The sequence below is a fragment of the Suncus etruscus genome, chromosome 4 (genome assembly GCF_024139225.1).
Source record: "Suncus etruscus isolate mSunEtr1 chromosome 4, mSunEtr1.pri.cur, whole genome shotgun sequence".
NCBI classification, from domain to species: Eukaryota; Metazoa; Chordata; class Mammalia; order Eulipotyphla; family Soricidae; genus Suncus; species Suncus etruscus.
Genome location: NC_064851.1, coordinates 147,948,272 through 147,972,439, shown reverse-complemented (window position 1 = coordinate 147,972,439; position 24,168 = coordinate 147,948,272). Strand labels below are relative to the sequence as shown.

The window sequence follows — 24,168 nt, the reverse complement described above, 5'->3', positions numbered from 1 at the left end:
TATATTATTTAATTATTTTATTCCTTATTTCAACAGTGTAGACTTTAATAACATTAAATTAATAAATAATTTGCTAGAAAGTAAATTGATATATATATATAATTAGTAACCTGATTTTTATTCTACTTTATAAAGTTCAGCTATTAAAGAATGTACATAAATTTTAAAATATCATATTTGCTTACCCGCTAACATATGTGTCAGTGCTGCCTTCTGATTTGCTATATTTAAAAAAAGAAGATAGTATCCCAATTTAGTTTAAAGAAAAACTATCGACTGCATTAATAAATGACAAATCATTTTATAAGCAGAATATTTTTACAAAACTGGTTACTAATAAAGAAAATATTGTCAAAAGTCACTAAACTAAAATAGATCCCCAGAACACTGCAAGGAATCACTCCTTAACAGATGTTGACAGAAAAATAATGAAACATAAGTAAACATAAGTAAATTTTTATTTATATTTTTATTTATATTTATTTATGTTTGCACTTTATCCAACTGAAAATTACTAATTCTACCATAAAAAGTATAACAGAGGCAAATAACTTTTTTATATTCATGAAAACATAATGTATGTAGTACATATCTGTGGTTGACAACTAAAATATCTTCTCTGGTTCCAGTGAAATTAAGAAACCAAAACTGGAAAGGAAAACTAGGGCTAAAATTGAATTAACAGTGAAAGGTGTTATACTTTCATAACTATAGATTTAAGTAAGAGAAGTTATATGTAAAACTTTCAAATAATAAGTGAACTATATGAAAACTTTAAAACACATTGTTAGATCAATATAAAAGAGTAAAATTGTAATCTAGGAAACAAAATATTCCCCAAAAATTGATTATACATTTACAATCTCACAATTCTTATCTAATAGATTAAAAAATATCTAAGTGCCCAGGAACAGTTGAGTGGATAAATAAACTGTGGTGCATATACCAATGGAAAACTATGCAGATGTTAGAAAAATGAAGTCATGAAATCTGCTTATATATGGATGGATAGTGAGAGCGAAATGAGGGAGATGGAAGAGGGATAGACAGAATGATCACATTTTTTTGTGGAATATAAAAGAAAAATATAGTATGGTAATAATACCCAAAGACAATAGATACTATGATTGAAAGTATTAGTCCTTGATAGGAAGCTTGTCACAAATAGGGAAAAAGCACAGTCAGGGCAGAGAAGGGAACACTACAGCAGCGATAGTTGGAAATGATCACTCTGGACAAGAACTAAGTGCTGAAAAGAGATAAAATGATATGCATGATACACCTTCAGTAATAATATTGCAAACCAGTGCCTAAAAGGAAAAAGAGGAAAAAATGAGGAAGAAGGAAGAAGAAAGAGGATAGGAAGAAGAGGAGGAGGAGGAAAAAGAAGAGAGAAGGTCTGCCCCAGAACCAGGAAGGGGAGAGGGCAAGGAAAGGAAGACAAGATGGAAACTGGGAACATTGGTGGCAAGAAATGTGAAATAGTGAAAGGTGTTCTACTTTGTAATACTGGACGTCAATCATGAACTACTTTGTAACTGTGTACCTCAAGGTGATTAAAGAATTTTTTTTAAAGAACTGGAAAAAACAGGGGACATTGCTGTCAGAAAACTTGACTGGTGAGGAGTGGTATACATTTTATGGCTAAAACACAATTACGAACATGTTTGTAACCATGGTGCTCAAGGAAATTATTTTTTTTAAAAAGTACTGGGTTCTGAAATGAGGTAAGGTAGAATGCAATGATACCCCTTTAGTAACCATTGTGTAAACCAGAATTCCTAAAAGGAAAAATGTAAAAAGAGAGGAAATATATCTGCCAGAGAGGCACAAGGAGGGGGCGAATGCAGGAGGGAAACTTAGATAATTGATAGCAGGAAATGTCTGATGAAGTGATGGCTATTGGAACATTGTATGACTGAACTTCAGTCATGAGCAATTTTGTGACTGTATAGCTCAATTATTCAATTAAAATTATTAATAATAGAGAGCAAACATTAAATAAAATTTATTTTAGCATGTGTACCAAAGATATTATTGGTTTGATTCTAATGTTTAAAATCCTAAAGCACATATAAACTCCCAGATAATAAAATCATCATTAATTTAGAGGAACAAAATTAAATAATATAATTGGAAATTAAAAACTATGACTTACTCAGAATTTAAAAAAGAAATAATAGCAAAAAAAATCTAAAAATGGAAGAAAGTATTACAAGACTTATACAAAGAAAACATGCAGATGGATAATAGACATATGAAAAAATTGGTGGCAGGAAAGTTACACTGGTGAAGAGTGGTGTCTATTTGATGACTGAAACTCAACTATGAGCATTTCTGTAACCATAATGCTTAAAGAAATTATTTTTAAAAGAAAAAATATTTTTCATTATTTATTATAATGCAAGTGAAAACAACAATGATATAACATCTTGCACTCCAAGATGGGAAGACATCATAAAGATAGTAGTCATCCTGGTGTCAGGAATATGAGTAAAAAGGAACCCTCATCCACAGTTGGTAACGATGTCTGGTTTAGCCTCCAAGAAAAACAGTATGGAAACTTTTCTAAAAAATTTAAGAATTGTGGGTCCGGAGCAACAGCTTAGTGTTAGGGCATTTGCCTTGCACATAGCCGATCCAGGACAGACCTAGATTCAATCCCCAGTGTTCCATATGGTCCTCTGAGTCAGGAGTGATTTCAGAGAGCATAGCCAGGAGTAAACCCTGAGCATCACAGGGTATGACCCAAAAAGCGAAAAAAAAAATTAAGAATTTTGCTTCCATATTACACAATTATTCCAGTTTTTGACAACTATCCCATGTGCTTACAAACATCATTTCAAATGTTTTTTTTCTCTTATATTCTTTGCAGTACTGTTAGTAACCACAATCCAGAAACAACCCAAGTGCCCAAAACAAGATGAGTGGATAAAAAATAGCTGCTATATTATACAAGTACAAATCATGCAGTTTTCTGCATGGAATGGAACTAGGTAGAACTAGACATATCACTCTTACTGAATTAGATCAAAGAAAAGGGAAGAAAAGCATATTGACTTCTCTCAGATGGAATGCAAAATAGTAGTTTGTCTGCGTGTCAGTTTATAGAAATGAATCTGCCAGGACAAGGGGTGGAGTTTGAGTGATGATCTTGAAATATTGTTGGAGGAACTCTGATACTCTGGTGGAAGCATGGCCTCATTATATGCCTGAAATTAATATTAATGTATTATAAATATTTCAATCTTGACACTTAAATGATAAATAAAAATAAAAATACACTGCCCAAGATAGTACAGAGAGTGAGGGCACAACTATGATCCCTGTATTTCCAGTAGAAAATATTCTTGAGCACAGAATCAGGAGTAAGCCCTGAGCACAGATGGGTAACAGACGGATGAATACTTGTTGCCTACATACTAAAAATAGGAAATTGTAAATGAAATGACACAGAACAAGAAAAGTTTTAGCTTTAAAAGATATGTTTGAAAACAAGATTATATCAATAAATAAGCACTTATAGTTTAGAAACCTAGAGTTGAAACAGAGGAGTAGTAAAGAGTACAAGAGGGTAGGGCTGAAGTGATAGCACAGCAAGTAGGGAGTTTGCCTTGTATGCAGCCAAGCCATGTTTGATCCCTGGCATCATATATGAATGGAGGAATCCCCTGAGCCTGCCAGGAGTGATTCCTGAGCAAAGAACCAGAAGAAACCACTGAGCGCCTCTGGGTGTGCCCCCGACCAAAAAAAAATTAAAAAAAAAAAGAATGCAAGAGATAAAAGTGCAAAACTTAAGATATAATAAACACACAAAAAATATTACCCAAACCAAAATGTCAAAATGTATCTTTTTTAAATGTATGTCTTTTTAATTACTATAAAATAGATAAATCTGAAATTACTTTAAAGTACTTAGAAAAAGAGAAGAAAAATTATCTAGAGTAAAAATATAAACACTTAGAATTTAGATATGATATAGATAAAGTTCCCACAATGTTCCAAAGGATGTCATCTGCAGGGAAAGAGATAATACTAAAAACAGTTGCAGTTATATATGCCAAAATTCATTTTATAAAATAAACAATAAAATTATTAATATTTGCTTCTTTCCAATGGTGGGAAAATAAGTCTTGACAACCTTCTCTGATTTTTGTATTTTAATTATATTTTAGTAAAAATATGCTACAGATTAAGCTACACATTTAATTCCTAAATACTTTACTCACAATTTTCTTTTAAATTTCTTACCAAAATGCAGTGTAAATTAAAATATTTCTTCTGTGTAAAAGCCTAGAAATATGCATTTTAAATAAACGGTTCTAATGTTTCTCCTGCAAGTTTGTCATCAAGTACACTATGAATTTCATAAGTATTTGAAACATATATTGGGAAACATTTCAAAATTCTTTCAATTACCAAAGCAATAGCTTTGATAAATTGTTTAAAGGTGCACTCCAAGAGTGCACATTTTTTGGCATCTTCAAAATTTAATCTTAACATATAAACTTATGCATAAGATTCAGATAAAACTATCTGAAATTAAATATGACATACTTCTCACTATAACTATAAAATATAAAATATGGTTGCTACTCAGAAAATTGCTTTATAATATGAGAAAAATTCAAACAGAACTGTAATTTTACTTCAAAATGCAAAATCAGTTTACTTGCTAGTTAGGTTTTCCTCTTCCTTGTTGAAACACTTTTTCCATTGATCCCATGAAAGAGCTACTATGATTCCTATAATGAGACCAGGCAAAAGAATGTAGGAACATAGCATCCACCATTTTTTTTCCATTCTCCTAACTGGTTTTTCTGAGAAGAAATCTACAAATGAAAATTAAAAATTACAAAATATAAATTACGATAATTCATAAGTTATATATATATATATTAATTACAATGTCCTAAATGTTGTATCCTTTTAAGGAATAGAGAAAAATAGAATTCTCTCTAAAACCTTACATTCTAAAAATTTAGGTTCTAGAAAGTTTTAAATGTGTCTTACATTAGAAAAAACTATAAACATCATTAACACTAAGTGGGGATTAAAAAATGTCAACAGTATTTAGTGTTGGATCTTGCAATTGTGCAATTAACCAAATAAGTTACATTTGTAGTCTACAAAGCAGAATAAATACAATCACACTTCATCTAAGCACAGCCTGTTTATTTAGGATTTTTGTATAGCTTTAGGCTTTTTGTATTGAAGTTTAATTTTATATATGGAGTCAGCACAGCTTCTAAAAATGCATCTATATAATATTAGGAGAATTTTTTTCAAATCCTAATTTTACAACTACTTATCATTGTATATGGTAACTAGAACAAATGTTTTAATTCTTTATCAAAGAGATGTGTTGTTTACTTTGTTGTACGTTATTAGTGCCTAAAATAAATAGGTGAAGTAGAAAAATGTTGTAAAACCAGTTAATATGTTACAGAAATAAATATCATGCTAAAATTCTGTGAGCTAACTGATGTGACAAAGCACATTATAGAATGTTCACAGTTTTAAACTTAATCTGTGGAAACTTGTGACTTGCAAAGTAGTGCAGGGAATTATCCTGGTGCTCCCAGATACCAGCAGCATAAATATCACTGGTCATAAATGCCAATATTTGCCAAGTATCCCTGAGTCACTGAGCACTTTTGGATGTGGCCATTATAAAAAACAATTTAATATTTTAGAAAATCTTGATAAAGTAAACCTTAAGCTTTGTATATCCATACAGTTAAAGACTCATAGAAATTGCCACAAAATAACAGAATAAAATTCTTAATTTTTTATAATTAAATAATTTTTATTTTGACCAAAGTGCATTACACATATTTCAGAGTAAGATTTTAGGTACATAGTGACATTGAATCAGGGGCATTCCCACCACCAGTGTTGTGCTCCTTCCATGCACACCATATGCCCCTCTCCTTTGACCCCCAGGCTGCTAGTATAAGTGGACCCTCTGTCTAGCTTGTTGTAGACTGGGTTTTGATTCGGTTGTTGTTGGCTCTGGGTTTGGGATTTAAGTATGATCATTTTTTTTATTTCTACTCAATTTTCATACACCTGTTTTGTGTTGGTACCTTCCATTATTTCCCCCTAAATTTGTGAGGTAGAATAAGATGGTTCAACTTATGTGGTTCTGTTTGGAGGGAAGAAAAATAAAAGAGAAAAAATGGGGGGCAGTAAAAATCAAACAAGAAAGAAATGGGAGGAGTCCTTCTAGAGGCTATAAATATCAATTTAAGAGAAGAAAGGGAAAGAGAAAGAAAAACATAACAACCATACAAAAAAAATCAAACAAAAGAACCCGAAAAACACCACAGCAATAAAGACAACAACCAAACAATAACCACAGTCTTGAAATAAAAACAAAACAAAGCACACACAAAAAAAGAAAATAAAACAACAATAACAAAAATTTAATTTGTGATTTTTTTTTTTTGCATAGGCCAAGTACATACTGGAGACATTAGAAAGGGAATTCCCTTGGCCTAAGAGATAAAGGGTTTCACCACCCTTGAAGCATACTGACATGGGAAGAACTATAGGCTTCGTGCATGTTCTTTTTCTCTTCCCTAGGACTTTTGTGCTATCTAGAAATTTTCTGCTCAGTTGTGGAAGACAAAATCAGGTCTCAGTAACTAGAGATCTCAGTAATTGCACAGGTCATAGGATGGAGACTAGAGTGAAGTCTTTCTTCACGTTTCTAGACACTCTGTCCCAACGCTGTAATTTTAATAAGTCTTGGTTTTTGCACTGATCCTAGTATGAAGCCTAGGATAGAGTCTTTCATTATGTTTCCAGAAGTTCTGCTCAGTTGCAATTGTCTGTCAGACCTCTGTAATTAGAGATCTTGGTTGTTGTACAGACCGTAGGCCAAAGACTCAACTAGGGTCTTCTTTTATTGGTCCCAGTATAAGTTCTGTCCAGTGATGGTTGTCACAGTCGTCTTCTGTGGTTAGTGATCTTGGCTTTTGCATAGATCTAAGGAGGATGTGACTTCGGATTTCATCTTATTGTTAGGTAGTAAAATAAGACAACCTGCTCTTAGACCTAGTTGTTGAAATTTCCTCATTGTTAGTATGTCATATTGAAACTGGTGCATATTTAATTATTGTTTAAAGTTCAGGAAGCTTTTTTTTTAATTTTTTTATTTAAACAAATTTATTACATACATGATTGTGTTTGGGTTTCAGTCATGTAAAGAACACCACCCATCACCAGTGCAATATTTCCATCACCAATGTCCCAAATCTCCCTCCTCCCCACCTAACCCCCACCTGTACTCTAGAAAGGCTTTCTATTTTCCTCGTACATTCTCATTATTAGGATAGTTTGAAACTTAGTTATTTCTCTAACTAAACTCATCACTCTTTGTGCTGAGCTTCCTGAGGTGAGCTGTAACTTCCAGCTCTTTTCTCTTTTGTGACTGAAAGTTATTATTGCAAAATGTCTTTCATTTTTCTTAAAACCCATAGATGAGTGAGACCATTCTGCATCTTTCTCCCTCTCTGACTTATTTCTCTCAGCATAATAGATTCCATGTACATCCATGTATAGGAAAATTTCATGACTTCATCTCTCCTGACACCTGCATAATATTCCATTGTGTATATGTACCACAGTTTCTTTAGCCATTCGTCTGTTGAAGGGTATCTTGACTGTTTCCAGAGTCTTGCTATAGTAAATAGTGCTGCAATAAATATAGGTGTAAAGAAGGGATTTTTGTATTGTATTTTTCTGTTTCTAGGGTATATTCCCAGGAGTTGTATAGCTGGGTCATATGGGAGCTCGATTTTCAGTTTTTGGAGGAATATCCATATTGCTTTCCATAAAGGTTGAACTAGATGGCATTCCCACCAGCAGTGGATAAGAGTTCCTTTCTCTCCACATCCCCACCAACACTGCTTGTTCTCATTCTTTGTGATGTGTGCCAATCTCTTGGGTGTGAGGTGGTACCTCATAGTTGTTTTAATTTGCATCTCCCTGATGATTAATGATGTAGAGCTTTTTTACATGTGTCTTTTGGCCATTTGTATTTCTTCTTTGTTAAAGTGTCTGTCCATTTCTTCTCCCCATTTTTTGATGGGATTGATGTATGTTTGTTTGTTTTGAAAATTTCTGTCAGTACCTTGTATATTTTGGAGATTAGCCCCTTATCTGATGGGTATTGGGTGAATAGTTTCTCCCACTCAGTGGGTGGCTCTTGTATCCTGGGTGCTATTTCTTTTGAGGTGCAGAAGCTTCTCAGTTTAATATATTCCCATCTGTTAATCTCTGCTTTCACTTGCTTGGAGAGTGCAGTTTCCTCTTTGAAGATGCCTTTGGTCTTAATGTCCTGGAGTGTTTTACCTATGTGTTGTTCTATATATCTTATGGTTTTGGGTCTGATATCGAGGTCTTTCATCCATTTGGATTTAACCTTCGTACATGATGTTAGCTAGGGGTCTAAGTTCAATTTTTTGCAAGTGGCTAGCCAGTGTTGACAATGCCGTGTTGAGGTCTCCCACAATTATTGTGTTGTTATTGATATTTTTCAGATTTGTCAACAATTTTATTAAATATTTTGCTGGCCCCTCATTTGGTGCATATATGTTTTGGAGAGTGATTTCTTCCTACTGTACGTATCCCTTGATTAATACAAAATGTCCATCTTTGTCCCTTACAACTTTTCTTTTTTTTTTTTTTTTTTGGTTTTTAGGTCTCACCCGGCAGTGCTCAGAAGTTACTCCTGGCTCCATGCTCAGAAGTCGCTCCTGGCGAGCACGGGGGACCATATGGGACGCCGGGATTCGAACCGATGACCTTTTGCATGAGAGGCAAACGCCTTACCTCCATGCTATCTCTCCGGCCCCATCTTACAACTTTTCTAAGTATAAAGTTTGCATCATCTGATATTAGTATGGCCACTTCAGCTTTTTTATGGGTGTTGTTTGCTTGGATGATTTTCCTCCAGCCTTTTATTTTGAGTCTATGTTTGTTTTGACTATTCAGGTGTGTTTCTTGTAGGCAGCAGAAGGCTAGATTGAATTTTTTGATCTATTTAGCCACTCTGTGTCTCTTAACTGGTACATTTAGTCCATTGACATCGAGAGAATGAATTGTCCTGGGAATTAGTGCCATCTTTCTATCGAAGTTTGGTGTGTTGTTGGTCAGTCCTGTCTTAAAGTAGGCCATTCAGTTTTTCTTTTAAGAATGGTTTCGAGTCTGTAAAGTTTCTGAGTTGTTGTTTGTCTGTGAAACCATGTATTGTTCCTTCAAACCTGAAAGTGAGTTTTGCTGGGTGCACTATTCTAGGCAAAGCATTTATTTCATTGAGTTTTGTCAGTATGTCCCACCACTGCCTTCTGGCCTTGAGTGTCTCCAGTGACAGGTCTGCAGTAAATCTCAAGGATGTTCCCTTGAATGTAATTTCTCTTTTCGATCTTGCTGCTTTCAGAATTCTGTCTCTATCTGTGGAAGTCGTCATTGTGACTAGGATGTACTTGGGGTGTTTTTTCTGGGGTCTCTTTTAGTTGGTACTCTTCGGGCATGCAGGATTTGATTGCATGTATTCTTTAGCTCTGGTAGTTTCTCTTTAATGATGTTCTTGAGCATTGATTCTTCCTGGAGATTTTCTTCCTGGGTCTCTGGGACTCCAATGATTCTTAATTTGTTTTTGTTGAGCTTATCATAGACTTCTATTTTCATCTGTTCCCATTCTTTGAGTAATTTTTCCATTGTTTGATAATTTGCTTTAAGGCTTTTTTCCAATTTCTTCTGCTGTATGGAATTGTTATTCATCTCATCTTCCAGTGTACTAATTCTATTCTCAGCTGCTGTTAACCCGTGGGAAAGCTCAACCATGTTTTTCTTCAATTCATCTACTGAGTTTTTCAGACCTGTTATTTGACCTGAAATTTCAGTTTGGAGTTTTCTGATTTCTATCTTCATATTCTCTTGATTCTTCTTCTTTTTTTTTTTTTTGTTTTTGGGTCACACCTGGTGGTGCTCAGGGGTTACTCCTGGCTGTCTGCTTAGAAATAGCTCCTGGCAGGCATGGGGGACCATATGGGACACCGGGATTTGAACCAACCACCTTAGGTCCTGGATCGGCTGCTTGCAAGGAAAACGCCACTGTGCTATCTCTCCAGGCCATCTCTTGATTCTTATTAGTGTTCTCTTCTATACTTTCTTTGAGTTCTTTGAACATCTTCCATATTATGATTCTAAACTCCTTATCTGAGAGACTGACTAGTCATGTTCAAGTCATCAGAGTTGCCATTATCATTCTCTATGTCTGGCCCTGCTCTGCATTGTTTCCCCATTGTCACACTTGTATTGTGGGTTTTTCTACGTGTTGTGGTTGTATTCATTGGCTAAATGATGTGCACTGCCAGGAAGTGAAGTGGAGCAGCCGTGCTCCTCTGGCTACACCCTTTCTGGGCTTGTAAACTCACCTCAAGGGAAGGCTCCAGGGAAGGCGAGCCATCCACAGATGGGCCACACACAGGATAAAATCAGGCTGAAGATGGAGCACAGCACAGAAGACAGGCAGATAGGGGTGCTGGCATCTGAGTTCCAGCAGAGTTCAGCGGCTTCTCCTTTCTGGGATTGTAAACTTACCTCCAGGAAAGGCTCCAGGGAAGGCAAGCCATCTGCAGATGAGCCACACACAGGATGAAATCAGGCCGAAAATGGAGCACAGCACAGAAGACAGGCAGATAGGGGTGCTGGCATCTGAGTTTCAGCAGAGTTCAGCGGCTTCCCCTTTCTGGGTATGTAAGCTCACCTCCAGGGAAGGCGAGCCGTCTACAGATGAGCCACACACAGGATGAAATCAGGCCGGAAATGGTGCACAGCACAGAAGACAGGCAGATAGGGGTACTGGCATCTGAGTTCCAGCAGAATTCAGCGGCTTCCCCTTTCTGGGCATGTAAAGTCAGCCATTTCTTATTCACTCACAGCGGAGACTCTGCAGGTGAAGCAATCAGCACTTCACCCGGCAATCCCCATAATCGGCCATTTCTTACTCACTCGCTCGCTGGATAGCTTTAGAATGCAGTTTTTCGGGGGTTCGCTTCCCAGGGCTTTGAGGAGAGCTTGAAGGATTCAGGAAAGATAGAGGAGCACAGGACAGGGTTTTCTTTGGGTCCTCAATTTCCTCAGAAGAAGCAGAGCAGGGCAGAGACTCTGCAGGTGAAGCAATCTGCACTTCACCGGCAGTCCCCACAGTCAGCCATTTCTTACTCACTCGCAGTTTTTCGGGGGTTCGCTTCCCAGGGCTCTGAGGAAAGCTTGAAGGATTCAGGAAAGACAGAGGAGCACAGGACAGGGTTCTCTTTAGGTCCTCAGTTTCCTCAGAAGAAGCAGAGCAGGGCAGAGACTCCACAAGTGAAGCAATAAGCACTTCACCTGGCAGTCCCCACAGTCAGCCATCAGGAAGTTTCAATAGTATTAATATTTAAGTACTAAAAATAATTAATTTATTATTATTTATTTACAAGGTTTGTAGACCTCAAATTGCCCATAACTTTTCACCACTGTCTCTACAGCTCTTCAAGTCAGCTCTACTATCATTCCCACTCAGCCCTCCCTTATTCCAATTACATGGAATTGTTTAGTTCATTCTATTCTCCTTTTTAAACTCTATATTCCACAAATAAATGAGTTAAACTAGTATTTTTTTCTCCATGCTATTATTTCATCTAACAACATCGCTTCTCGGCCATTTGGCTAAGATCAAGTGTAGCATCTAACATGATACCCTCAAATTTCAAACTACATGATTTCATTCTTTTAAAACCACATGATTTCATCCTTCATACAGCTGTGTAATATTACATTATATATGTGTGTGTTAATGTGTTTAAATGAACACATATTTTTATATGTAACATAACTTCTTGATCCATTCAATACCGTGTATTATTTTGAGATTTTTTATGCTCTTTATATTATATTAAGTGCTGAAATTTACATTGGTGAGCATGTATCCATTCAGTTCAATATCTTTGGTCTTGGGTAGTAGATACCAATATGTGGATTCCCTGTGTAATTTGCGAGCTCTATTCTTAGAATTATGAGAAATCTTCATATTGATTTCTATAAAGATTAAACAAGATGACATTCCTATCAGAGTATTCCAGTTTCACCACATACCCATTAACACCTATTCTTTGCAATCAATCTCTATTTTTTTTACTGATGTAAGATTTATTGCTTTTCTTTTCTTCAGTCAGAACCACATAACTTGAACCATCTTGCTCTGCCTCTCAAATTGAGGGGAAATAATGGAGGCTACCAAGACCAAACAATTGTATAATCACTAAGTAGTAATAAAAATGATCGAAACACTAAATCCAAAGCCAATGACAAAAGAATCAATACCCAATCTACAACAAGCTAGATACAGAGGCGACCTCTAATACTAGCAGCCCAGGGGGTAAGGAAAAAGAAATGGGATGCAAGCTGGGAACGGGGGTGGAAGGAGGACAAATTTGATGATGGGAATCCCGATTCAATGTTAATATGTACCTAATATATTACTGTGAAAGATAGGTAATCCACTTTGGTCAAAATAAAAATTATTATTATAAAAAAGATGGTATCACATTTTTATTTCAATTTTATTAATAAAATATGATACTCTTTTAAAAGACTCCTAGCCACTGTACATCTTCTTTGAGAAAATGTATTAATTTCACTTCTATTTTTTATTGGAATTTTTGTTATTGGGCTAGAGAGTGCTTTATATGCCTTGGACCATGGTACTTTATCTAGTGTTTTATGTGAAAATATTTTGCTTACTACTTAGTAGGTTGTCTTTTAATTTTAACTTAATTTTCTTTTGCCAAGCTTTGTTTTGAAAACACATTTTAGACTTTATGCCAACTGGCAAAGCAGTTTGAAAGAAGGTTGCTCATGGAAGGGGACTTGGGACCCCTTAACTGGATTCTGACTCCTCGGATGCAAGCCAATCCTATCACGTATGTCTTCATCCCTGGGACATCAAACTTCTGAGGGTCACCATATATTGTAAAAAATATTGGCTTAAAAGTTTGTCAGGAATAAAAATAACATACAGGGCAGGGCTTTCACACAGGTGAGAAAGTATACGCAAAGCCACCACCTCAAGGTCACTGCCATTTAAAACACAAGCCCAATATGTTGCAAGAGAGTTATACAATTCTCAGGTCAGTAAATCCCAACACAACACATAGAAAACACAACTGCACAGCAAAGGGCACAATGGGGAAACAATACAGAAATTCACCATGCTTAGAGAATGAAGATGATAGTTGGGAAGACTCAACTAGTACCAGCCACTTACTTATATAGCCTCTCTGACAATGACTTTAGAGAACTGTGGAGGATGCTCAAAGAGTCAAAGAAAGCATGAAATGAACAGAATGAACAGCAATAAGACTCAAGAGGATATGAAAGTAGAAATACAAAACCTTCAAACAAATAAAAAGACTGAAAAAATTGATAGGCTAAATTAAAAAATTCACTGGATGCACTCACAAATAGAGAAACAGCTGTTGAGGACAGAATTAGTGAAATGGAAGATGAGCTGCATAACAACTTCATTGAACACAAGAAGATAGGAAACTGCCTTAGTAAAAGTGAAGAGAAGATGGAGAAAATTCCCAAAATAAATATACAACAATAAACCTTTGGGATAAATTCAACAAGAACAACATAAGAATCACTGGAATCACATAAGAATCGTTGGAATCCCAGAGAAGCTGAATAAAATGCAAATGAAGAATCTAAGTCAAAGGCCTCATTAATGAGGTTTCCAGACCTGAAGAGTGCATCCAACCATATCCTGGATGCCCAAAGAGTAACAGCTAAAAGAGACAAAAATAAAGGCACCCTAATATACATTCTAATCACAATAATGAAAAGCATAGATAGGTATAGAATACTGCAAAAAAAGAAAAGATAAAAAAGGAATATTACATACAAAGAAGCATTAAGATTCACAGCAAATTTATCACAAACCAAACCACCCTCCAAGCCTAAAGAATTGGGATTTAGTTAAAAAAAAAAAGAAAAGAAAAGAAAAGAAAAAGAAAAGGAAGAAAACAATGCCTTTCCATAAACACTTCAACCAGCCAGACTCTCATGCAGGTCTGAAGAATAAATATACTGACTGTTTTACAGATAAATAATAGCTCAGAAACTTTATAGACACAAAGTCAACCTTTAAAGACCGAAAATGTTTACTTTAAGGCAAGACAAACTCCACAAACACACAAGAAAACTTCTACAAAATATGGCACAAAATCTCATGATTTCTTTCTCAACTTTAATGGACTAAATGCACCAGTTAAGAGACACAGAGTGAGGGGCCAGAGATATAGCATGAAGTAAGGCGTTTGCCTTGCATGCAGAAGGTCAGTGGTTCGAATCCCGGCATCCCATATGGTCCCCAGAGCCCGCCAGGAGCAATTTCTGAGCATAGAGCCAGGAGTAACCCCTGAGCGCTGCCAGGAGTGACCAAAAAATCAAAATCAAAATAATAATAATAATAATATAAAGTAATACATAAGAGACACAGAGTAGGAAAATTGGATCAGAAAATCAATATTTTGCTTGCAAGAAACACATTTGAATAGTTCGAGAAAACATAGACTCAAAGTTAAAGGTTAGAGAACAATTCTTCAAGATAACAACTTTCTTAAAAATTCTGTGATGTCCATACTATTATCAGACAACATATACTTTAGGATTAAAAGGGTTATAGAGATAGAAATTGTTTCATGGGTGAGACAATTGTCTCATCAGATAAGGGTTAATATCTAAGGTATACAAGGCACTGATAGAACTTAGCAAGAATAAAACATCTAGCTCCATCCAAAAATGGGGAGAAGATATGAACAAACATTTTTTCAAAGAAATAAAGGTGGCCAAAAGATACATAAAAAATTGCTCCGATCAGGGAGAGGCAAATCAGAACAACAATGAGATATCCTCTCATACTACAGAGACTGGCACACACCACAAAGAACATGAACAACTAATGATGGTCTGGATGCAGGGTGAAAGGGACTCTCATTCACTGCTAAAGGGAATGTATACAGTCCTGCTTTTTGGAAAACAATATGGATATTTCTCAAAAAGCTAGAAATTGAGCTTCCAGCAATACCACTCCTATGGATATACCCTAGAAACCAAAAAACAGCATTCAGTAAAGCCTTCTGCATTCCTATTTGCTTTACAGCAGTATTTACAATAGCCAGGATCTGGAAACAGTCCAAGCGTTCGAGAACTGAGGAATGGCTAGAAACTGTGGTACAGCTACACAATGGATTAATATGCAGCTGTTAGGAAAAATGAAGTCATGAAATTTGCTTCTACATGGGTAGATATGGAGAGTATTATGCTGAGTGAGATGAGTCATGTGTGTGCTGCTGATCCACACACATGGTACCTGAGCACATGTCTTCTGCGTCTCACCTCTTCAGATGTGGATTTTTTCTGCTTTCATGCTTGGTTGTGTACCACTCACTCTCTCTTACTTTGGAGAAGCCCAAGTTCTCTCTCTCTTCCTCTCTCTCTCTCTCACTCTCTCTTTCTCTCTCTCTTCTTTATCTCCTCTCTCTTCCTCTGTCCTCTCTCTCTTCTCTTTCCCCTCTCTCTCTTCCTCTCTTCTCTGTCTGTCTCTCCCAATTGAATTACTCTCTCCCTTTCTTATCCTCTTCCTCACCCTCCTTTTGAAAAAAAAAAAAAAACTGCTTTACATGTCCGAAGCCTGTAATTGTTCCCATGACAGTATGCTTCAAGGATGGAGAAACCCTGTATCTCTAGGCCAAAGAAATTCCCTTTCATATTTCCCCAATACTTACTGTGCCTATGCAAAAACAATAAACAAACAAACCCAAACCACAAAACCTTGCCACACCAGACCCCCTCCTCCCTTTTTTCTTTCTTGTTGTTTGTTGTTGCTTGTTTGGTTTGTTCTTTTTCTTTATTCTTTTTTTTTTGGGGGGAGGGGTCACAAGGCGGTTCTCAGGGATTACTCCAGGCTCTCCTGGCAGGTTTGGGGAACCGTATGGGATGCTCAGATTCGAACTGGGGTCTATTCTGTGTTGGCTGTGTGCAAGGCAAACACCTTACAGCTGTGCTCCAGCCCCTCTTTCTTCTTTTAAATTTATATTTGTAGCTTCTAGATGTGCTCCTCCCAGCTTTCCTTTTTTTTTTTTTTCCCTATTCTCAACAGAACCACAGAGTTTGATTCATCTTGTTCTGCCTCATAAATTGAGGGGAAAATAAAAAGTGGATGGTACCAGGAGCAAAGAGTTGCATGAACATTGAGTGGAAATAAAATTGATCAGACCTAAATACCAAACCCAAAGTCAATGACAACAGAATCAAAATACCCAATCTACAACAAGCAATATACAAAGAGGACCTGTTACACTAGCAGTTCAGGGGCAATGAGGGGAGGTATAGGATGCATGCTGGGAACAGGGGTAGAAGAAGGAAAACATTAGTGGTGGGAATGGCCCTAATTCAGTGTCACTGTGTACCTTAAATATAACTGTGAAAGACTTGTAACTCACATGGTCACAATAAAAATTTAAAAAAAATAACCTGGTTTACTTCAAAAATTAAATATTGTTAATCATAATATTTATTCATACATAATTTTAATGCAACACTAATATTCAAAGAGCCCTCTTTATACTTCATCAGTGTTATAAAGACTCATCCTTTTTCATGTGAGCTCAAATCCTTCAGTTATGATATTAACCATTTATTGTTCCCTTACAGTATTTCTTTTATATCCCATAAATGAGAGAACCTTTATATTTTTATGGTAGTGGTTGTGATAACTAATGCACATAGATAAGTAGGGTTAATCTAAAATTCCACAGAATTTTAGATCAATGAGGTGCTAAAATTTGTTTTCCAGAACTATTTTCTTTTTTAAATTTCTTTTTTACAGGTGTGTAAATGTAACATATTAATGTTGAGTAATTGTATACTAATCCATTTTCAATTATAAAGGATATAGGTAAATCCTATAAATGTAAATTTTAGTAAGAGTGAAAAGAATTGGGGCCGGAGAGATAGCATGGAGGTAAGGCATTTGCCTTTCATGCAGAAGGTCATCGGTTCGAATCCCGGCGTCCCATATGGTCTCCCGTGCCTGCCAGGAGCAATTTCTGAGCATGGAGCCAGGAATAACCCCTGAGCACTGCCGGGTGTGACCCAAAAACCACAAAAAAAAAAAAAAAAAAAAAAAGAGTGAAAAGAATTAAAGTTTTAAATAGAAATATAATATATATAAAGTTTAAATAGAAATATAAATAGGCTTATAAAAATATAAGTATACTTTATCCTAAGAAATTGACCTTTTATTAGAAATAATGCTGCTGGGGCCGGAGAGATAGCATGGAGGGTAAGGCGTTTGTCTTTCATGCAGAAGGTCATTGGTTCAAATCCTGGCGTCCCATATGGTCCCCCGAGCCTGCCAGGAGCGATTTCTGAGCATAGAGCCAGGAGTAACCGCTGAGTGATGCCGGGTGTGACCCAAAACAAAAACAAAAAAACAAACTAAAAAAAGAAATAATGCTGCTTAAATGCTTAAATATCTGCTTTAATAAGTACAATATTTTAATTAAAATCTCTGAAATTTTGCTGGTATTTTTTGAGGCCTATACCATCCTCATCATGGTGTCACTAAATTCATCCATTTGTCTAGATATAGAACATTCAATGTAAGTGAGATAAGTTTTAGAAAATGTATAAAATCACTAGCAAATGATGAGTAAACAGACTTTTCATTCTCAAATAGAGTGTGTTTCATGAGTTTCTATTCATGAGTGAATTTCATACTGAATACCAAGTGCTGAAAATTTGTCCTGTTTTTTTTTATAATAATGATTTTTATTTTGACCAAAGTGGATTACATATCTTTCACAGTAATATTTTAGGTATATATTAACATTGAATCAGGGGATTCCCATCACCAAAGTTGTCCTCCCTCCACCCCCGTTCCCAGCTTGCATCTCATATCCCTCTCCCTTATCCCCAGGCTGCTAGTATAAGTGGCCTCTGTGTCTAGCTGTTATAGATTGGGTATTGATTCTTTTGTCCTTAGCTTTAGATTTGATGTTTAAGTCTGATCATTTTTATTACTACTTAGTGATCATACAACTGCTTGGTCTTGGTACCCTCCATTATTTCCCCTCAATTTGAGAGGCGAAGCAAGATGGTTCAAGTTATGTGATTTTTTGAAGAGAAGTCCTGTCTTTTATAAAAACTCCTTCAATACTTCTTGCAAAAGTGTTTTCAAGGCTGTGGATTCCCTTAGCTATTGTCAGTTCATGAAGCTCTGTCATTTCTTCAACTCTGAATAATAATCTATATGTATAAAAATATTCTTGAAGTATCCAAATTATAAATTTTTACCATAATCCTCTATTTTCTTTGACATGAGATTTCTCTCATGTGTGTTGTTGTTGTTCATTTATTTTTCTGGGGTCTTATTTTTCCAATTTTTTCTAATTTTTTATTATAATACTCTGATATACAAAGTTGTTTATGATACAGTCATTTCGGACATTATATGTTCAAACACTAGTATGGCCTTTCCTTCCCCAGTGTCCCCAATTTTTTACTCATCACCATAGCCTACCTCCATGCAGGCACAAATATATTTTGTATTGTTAATTATAACACAAAGGCAAATTATCAAATCTAATATCAATAAATGGTCAATTTAAAATGATTGTTATATTTCTTCATAGTATTACTAAAGACAATGTCTAAGAATTTAGTGGACTGTGACTGGTACTAGTTGAGCCTTCTGTGTTACTGTTTAGGCTCACTGAGAAATCAATAGAAAAATCACTGAGAAATCAGGTAACATTCCCATCATCTGACACTACTATAAAATGTTGAAGTGTCCAGGATTTATAGGTCTGAAATACGTTTGGTGGCATAGAAGTTTAGTAAAGTTAAGTTGCTGAGCTGGTGCTGAGGGTGGAGGATGTGGTGTTCGGCTGCTTTAATTCATGCAGAAAGGAAGATATGCTCCCCCCCTTTACTAAGAATACCACAGAATTATGGGCATAGACCAGGCTACCTGTGAAAGATTAGCAGCCATTATTTTCTTTTGGAACTTGGTGGAGGACCAGGCCATTTTTTTCTGCCAGAATGGCAGCAGTGGACAGGGGATGCTTGGTTTTGTGGTGGCTGAGTGGGTGTTGGGAGGACTTGGCCCAATCCCCTTCCAAAAAGAAGTTTTCAGAGTAGTATCTTATTGGATAGATCTGTCAAACTTTGTTTTGCTTTGCTTTATATGTATACTCCTTTTATGATAGTTTTCAATATTTTGTCTCTGTCTTGCTTTTTTTGACATTCTGAGTACAATATGTCTTGGAATTCGCCTATTTGAGTCAATTTACTCTAGGGCCCTTCATGTTTCTTATAGTTGGCTCCTCAACTCAGAGAAAATATGAGAATTTGATAAAGTACTCTTTGTTCTTCATCAAATTCACCCTCCTATTCTTCAGGAATTCTAATGACATTTTTACATTTTTGGGTTTTGAAACCAGTCCAGTATTGCCCAGGGACCAATTTTAGCAGAGTTTGGACACTATATGTTGTGCGGGAATCAAACCTGGGTGAGCCATGTACAAGCATCCTTGCGACATAAATCTCTGGTCCCTGATTATTATTATTATTATTATTATTATTATTATTATTATTATTATATTATTTCTTTAAACTCATCCCATGGTTCTCTATGCTATTCATTTCTTCTCAAACCTTTTCCATTGTCTTTTCGAGGTTTCCTGCATTTCAACTTGGAGCTTCTTGATTATTTTCCCAGCTGTTGTTACTCATTTGCTCAGTTCTCTTATTGAGTTCATCTTCCATACCTTCCATTTCTGTCATTTCTGATAACCTCTTATACTTTCTTGTGCTTAGCTAGCTACCTGTGCAAATGTTCCTTTAAATCCATTAACATCCTCATCCTGGTGTCTATGACCAAATGACTAAAGTCATGTATTCAAGATTGACAGAGCTGATTGGTACTGGTTGAGTCTTCATCCTAATATTTTAACTTATTTAACTTAGTAAGCTCTACACCTCTTCCCTTATTATGTTTGCTGTGCTTCTACCATGCTGAGGGTGAATCTTTGGAGTTATACTTTCAAGGAGACTTACGGGATTTGCTTGGTAGTTCTTTTCCTTCTCTGACCATCTTTAGCCAGTGACAGGAACTGTGAGTACTATGACATTTGATGAGTAAAGCACATGCTGCCACATGCTTTAGAATAGATTAAATGGTTTTGTTAATATCATGGAGGTTGAGCATAGAAGCTGCTGAGATCTAAGAAAAAAGGAGAAATGACCTCCTGTTCCAAAAAAGTACCTGAAGATGTCAACAGTGTTATTAGTCCCACCTGAGATAGTGGGAAACAAGCAAAAGAAGCCAATTTTCTATGTATGTTATCATGAAATTGTAAAAATTCAACTTATACAATTGTTCCCTTTGATTTTTCTTGTCTATTTGCCATGAGCAAAATTCGCAAATTTATATTTAATGAACAATGTGACTATCTTTGCCTTGTGCATGAATGTATTATTTGTTTTTTATTATATCTTTATTTAAGCACCGTGATTTCAAATATTTTGTAGTTAAGTTTCAGTCATAAAAAGAACACCCCCTTCACCAGTGCAACATTCCCACCACCAATGCCCCATCATTTCACATAATCATACTATCTCTAATTCAATTTATAACAGAGTATATTACACTAACTGATTTGAAAATATTAAACCATTTCTGCATTCTTTGTAGAAAATTCACTTGATTATTGTATCTTGATACTTTTGTATATAATTCACTGAGTCTGTTATAATTTTAATGAGGATATTTACAACCATGTTCAATAAGGATATTATTCTATATTATTCTTTTTAATGATATCTAACTTAGATAGTAATGTTAGTATCAGATAGTCTATTAAGGATAATCACATTTTTCTGATACTTTGAAAAGCTAATGGAGTATGGATATCATTTTCATAAAGAGAAAGGACATAATCTTGTCAATATTGGCAAAACAAAGCAGTTTCATAAGCTGCTTGAATAATACTTTAGGGCAGCAATAATACATAATAATAAATATATCCAATGGACCTAAGTTGACACTTGAACCAAAAATTAATAAATTTGCAGAAATTCGGGGGCTGGAGCGATGGTGCAGCTGTAGGGCTTTTGTCTTGCACATGGTTGACCCAGGACAGGCCTGGTTCAATCCCCCATTGTCCCATAGGATCCCCAAGCCAGGAGCGATTTCTGAGCACATAGCCAGGAGTAACCCCTGAGCATCACTGGGTGTGGCTCAAAATCAAAATAAAATAAAATTGCAGAGAATTTAATTAAAAAAATGAAAGAACTTTGGAATGGAAAGAAAATTTATTTATTATGACACTTGTTTTCCTGCAGCTGAGTTCCTATGCATTGCCAGAACTGAACCCTAATGGCAGAGCTAAAAATAACCTGATCATAGCTAGGTCTGACCCAAAAAATAAATAAGTGAAATAATTTAAATAATTCATTCAAATAAAAGTAAGGAAACTAAATAATACAGTAGCAGGTCTCAAAAACAGTGTTTTTTGAGGTAAAAAATAAACCAGTATACCCAAAGACACAATAAACAGCTTAGGAATTAATCAAAAAGAAATCACAGAAAATAAAATGAGGGTAAAGAAAGAGAATATACCGGTAATGGCTATTATATTATTCTGAGTTAAATTTGAAAGAGGAATAGAAGACATTTAAACAAAGGAACTTAAAAAAAATGCTTTATAAAAACAAAAGTCTTGATCCGGATGGGAATCACTGGTGAGTTTTCTCAATACTTCAGAGAAGATTTACTACCTTTACTCATTAAGCTCTTCCAAAACATTGAAGACATAAAAATATTTATTAACACTTTCTAAGGTCTAAAAGCACACTAATACCCATAGTGGACAGAGACCTTTTCAGAAAAGAAAATTTCATACCCATCTTCCTGATGAACACTGATACCTAAAGTTTCAACAAAAATTTTCGCTAAATGATTCCAACAACATAACAAAAAAAAATACACCCTAATCAAGCAGGATTTATCTCAGAAACGCAAAGATTGTTCAACCTATGCAAATCAATTAGCATAATACACATTATTACAATGAAAAATAAGAACCATATGATCATACCAATCAATGAAGAGAAAACTTTTGACAAGATCCAATATCCATTCATGATTTAAAAACAAATCAACAAAATAGGTGTGGAGGAAGATTTCCTCAAGATAGTAAGGACCATCTATAACAAATCTATAGCTAATATCATTGTTTAATAGTGAAAAAATGAAACCATTTACCCTGAAATCAGGCACAAGGCAAGGATATCTACTGTCTCAACTTTTATTTAATCTTATCGTAGAAAATCTGGCTAGCTATCAGGACAAAAAAAGAAACCCAAAATTTTAAAACAACTAACATTATCTCTATTTGCATATGACATGATAATATAAATAGAAGACCCTAATGGTCCACCAAAAAGCTTTTAGAAACAATAAACCAATACAGCAAAGTAGCCAGCTTAAAAGTTATCAAATAAAAATGGGTTGCATTTTATATGCAAAAAAATAATCAATAAAAGAAGAAATCAGAGTCTAATCCACTTATAGTAGTATAAAAAATCAAGTTATCTAGAAATTAACCCAAAAATGCGATAATTTTAAGTCATTTAAGGTACAAGATCTTAGGAAATGGAAAATTTTCCATGCTAATGGATTGGAAGAACCAATATTGTTCAAAAATATTTTCCTACTAAGCTATTATATAAATTTACTGTAATCCCCATCCAAATTCAGATGACATTCTTCAAAGATCTATGAAAGTCAATAATTTTGTTTCTATAAAATCAGAAAAGATCACTATATCCAAAACCATATTGAAAAATATAAAAAAAATTATTTCTATTGTATAACCTAATTTAGAACTGTATTTTAAAGCTATAGTGATTAAAACTGGCCAATACCTGAATAAAGATTGGCTCTCTCTGATGAATGGTGAGAATCAAATACCCAAGGACAAAACCACATAGATTTGGACAGTTACTTTTTATATAGGAGCTGAGAATATGAAAAGGAGTAAAGCTAGTCTCTCTGACAAATGCTGATAGAAAAATTGGATAACTACGTGAAATTAAACCTTGATCCTTGTCTCACACATTACAAAGTCAATTCAAAGTGGATCAAAGACCTGAAAATTGAACCAGAAACTCTAAAGTACATTAAGAAAAATATAGGCAAAATACTCCAAGATTTGAACCTCTAAAAGTATCTTCAATAATCTGATCATTCACCAGCAGAAGGAACAAAATAAAAAATAAAAAAAGAAACTACATCAAATTAAAGTCTGCATGGAAAAAAAATATCTCTGGGCTAATACTGAAAGATAGCTGATTGAACGTTGAATGGGGAAAATATTTGTATTCAGTGTTTCAGATAAGGTTTCAGGTAAGTGTTTCACATACAGAATACTTAAAATGTTAATAAAGATTAACAAAAAACAAATTAAAAAATAGTATCAAAAGATGGGGAGAGGAAATGAATAGGCACTCATCCTAGAAAGACCAGGGAATTTCCAATAAAGTACACAGAATGTACTCAGCATTTCTCTTAGAATTACAGAACTCTTAATCTAGACAACAGTGTGGTATCATCTCACACCAGTGAAAATGACACTTATCAAAAATAGTAGGAACAATTACTATTAAAAATATTAATTCCTGCTTGCTGGAATGTGGTGAAAAGGAATTCTTATCTGCTTCTTATCTGGTGCTGGTTAAAATGATGTCTACTTCAATCCCTGAGGAAAATCATATGAAGAATCCTCAGTAATCTTAGTATTGCACTGTCATATGACTCAGAAATTCCACTTGGGGTATCTACCCCCCGGGACTTAATACTCATTTAAAATAGCATTATAAACATCATTATTTATTACTGCTTTTAGTAGAATAACTAAGATATGGAACTAGTTTAGATGTTCAATGGCAGATGCATTATAAACAAGTGGTTTATACGAACACTGGAATACTATGCAACATGCTACAATCTGACATTGAAACTAGGTGATATCATGTTTAATT

The 24,168-nt window shown here is 35.1% G+C and overlaps 1 protein-coding gene and 1 pseudogene across 1 annotated transcript in view; one reads left to right on the top strand and one right to left on the bottom strand.

Moving 5' to 3' along the window:
* Positions 1-24,168, bottom strand: part of LOC126007254 (disintegrin and metalloproteinase domain-containing protein 32-like) — a 161,531-nt gene that overhangs the window by 26,678 nt on the left and 110,685 nt on the right.
* On the top strand, positions 11,705-11,859 carry LOC126008182 (uncharacterized; annotated as a pseudogene).